The sequence below is a fragment of the Mus pahari genome, chromosome X, assembly GCF_900095145.1.
Source record: "Mus pahari chromosome X, PAHARI_EIJ_v1.1, whole genome shotgun sequence".
In the NCBI taxonomy this organism is placed as follows: Eukaryota; Metazoa; Chordata; class Mammalia; order Rodentia; family Muridae; genus Mus; species Mus pahari.
Genome location: NC_034613.1, coordinates 92,958,814 through 92,961,586, shown reverse-complemented (window position 1 = coordinate 92,961,586; position 2,773 = coordinate 92,958,814). Strand labels below are relative to the sequence as shown.

At 36.0% G+C, this 2,773-nt stretch overlaps 1 pseudogene; it reads left to right on the top strand.

The window, feature by feature from the left end:
• Positions 1–549: 549 nt before the first annotated feature.
• The window catches only part of LOC110314452, a 3,477-nt pseudogene continuing 1,253 nt past the window's right edge, over positions 550–2,773 (top strand).

Sequence of the window (2,773 nt, the reverse complement as noted above, 5' to 3'; positions counted from 1 at the left end):
TATTTTCGAAGCTGTAATAATAGAACTTTGTTAGAAATCTGTATGTGTGTGTGTGTGCATGTGTGTCTGTGCATATTAAGGGCCAATGAGATTTGTGAAACTCATAAAAACAAAGTTATGAAATATGAGAAACATAAAAGGCTTAGTTTCTGTGATATTTAAAGAGTTCCTGAAAACAGTATATAAAAGAGAAAAAATGGTTTATATCTTAAACTTGGATTTAGATATAATTTTACCCCTGAGTATTAGCTGCATGAAGCTAAAAATAAAGCATAATTGTATTACTATGAATGTAGTTTGCTTTTATGGCTTTTATGGATTAGGTCTCATCACTTCTCTAAATCTTTACCAGACCTGTCAGAGTTGTGGGATCTTATAGATAATCTAGGATGACACATAGTCCCAGTCAAATCCCAGGAAAGGAGTTTCATTTTAATTCTAACAGAAGAGGTCAACTGCCCTCCAACACCCTCACTCAGCAGAAGAAAATGGCTCCACTACTGGATGTGACTTTGTAATTCAGTGTCTTTTAATATGCGAAAGTGAAGCATGGGTATGTTGGTTTTCTTCCTGCTTAAAACTACTTAATTGTTTGTTTAAAAAATGAGACCCAATGGGGACATATTTGGAAAACTGTCTTGTACCTTAGAAATTAATTTACTTTGTCAATGAGCATGCAGTGTTTTAGAAATAAGATAGAAAGTAGATATTAAAGACAATTAATTGTGCTGTGATTTAAAAACAAATCCCATACTTTCAAAGAATATGTTTAACCAACTTGTACTTCTGTACTTTCAAAACAAAATATGAACATCTTTAAATATGATTACTTTGTCATTTCAGTTTTATTTTCTTTTGTCAAACTGAATTGTTTTATTGTTGGTATAGTCACATCATTTGTCCAAACTCGAAAAGTTTTAGTATAACCAAATAGGGGATATCATTAACAGATTAACAAGCATCCACGAAGAAGTTTTCGAATCTGAGTGTATATAATTTAAGAAATTAAGGGCTGTGTGTATAACTCAGTTGGCAAGTTACTTCCTAGTATTCAGAAAGCCCCGAGTCCCATCTTCAGCAGTATATAAACTAATTGAGATGGCACAAGTATGCAATCCCAACATTTGGAGGTAGAAGCAGGAAGACCAGAAGTTCAAGGTCAGTCTTGGCTACATGGGATATTTGAGGTCAGCTTGACTTAGAAATTCTGTCTCGAAAAATAGAGGAAAGAGAGAGGGCAGAATGAGAGAGAGATACTGAGAAAGAAAGGGAGAAAGAGGAGGAGAGGCACAGATAGAGAGATAAAAGGAGAAAAATCTATTTCTAAACATTGAAGTTAACTTACTGGTGAAATCAATCTGATCAATTTTCAATTTAGTATGGGTAAAATACGCTCAACATGAACCTTAAGGTTCAAAACCAACTACTTCACTTGAAGTGCCTAAAATATATTTTATGTACATGTATTATTTCTGTTAATAAAATCTATGAAAGAATTATTTAATTTATTATCTATAATAAAATAGATTTTTGTTTAAATTAATAGACCTATTGTTTTTTATTTATCAGTGCATTCTACTATGGAAACATTTCAAGCTCATTCTCATTTAAATTATCTAAAATATTAAAATTTTATTTTTACTTATTACTATTATTATGGGGGCATGTGTACCAGGATGTGTGTGCAAAAGTCAGAGACTGTGTTCTCTCTTTCCACCTACTGTTTGGTTAATTTGGATCGAGCTATGGTCACCAGACTTTCATGGTGTACTGGCTGGTTTTGTGTGTCAACTTGACACAGGCTGGAGTTATCACAGAGAAAGGAACTTCATATGGGGACGTGCCTCCGTGAGATCTAGCTGTAAGGCATTTTCTCAATTAGTGATCAAGTGTGGGGAAGGCCCCTTGTGGGTGGTGCCATCCCTGGGCTGGTAGTCTTGGTTCTATAAGAGAGCAGGCTGAGAAAGCCATGGGAAGCAAGCCAGTAAGGAACATCCCTCCATGGCCTCTGCATCAGCTCCTGCTTCCTGACCTGCTTGAGTTCCAGTCCTGACTTCCTTTTGTGATGAACAGCAGTGTGGAAGTGTAAGCTGAATAAACCCTTTCCTCCCCAAAATGCTTCTTGGTCATGATGTTTGTACAGGAATAGAAACCCTGACTAAGACACATGGCAATCACCTTTACCTACTAAGCCATCTCATGGACACACAAGAATGTTAATAATTTAATATTTACCATCTGCTTATTATATACAATGGACAAGGAAATTATAATTAAATTAAGTATGTTCATTTACCATACTAAGTTTCAGTGTTCTGTTTTCAGACAAATGTTATTAACAAATTACACCTAGTGCTTTTCCTACTTGTGCATATAGTTGTCTAGAATGCTTTCTGTATCATTTTATGTCATCTTTTAAAATGCATTCTGTCTGTCATTGTGGACCCAAACATAAACTACAAAGTGTTATAAGCTACTGAAAAACGGGAAGGTGCTATTCCAGAGAAGAAAAAGGTTCCTGCTCTGCCAGAAACTCTTAAGAAATAGCGAAGGAATTTCAGAGCTGAAGGTGAAGCACCCCCGAGGAAGAAGTTTGCCCTGAGGACACTGTGAAAGACAAGGAGGAAGCTCATCTTTTTATTTTCGTTTTTTATTAGATATTTTCTTCATTTACATTTCAAATGCTATCCCAAAAGTCCCCTTTACCCTCCCCCGCCCTGCTCCCCTACCCACTCACTCCCATTTCTTGGCCCTGGCATTCCCCTGTACTGGG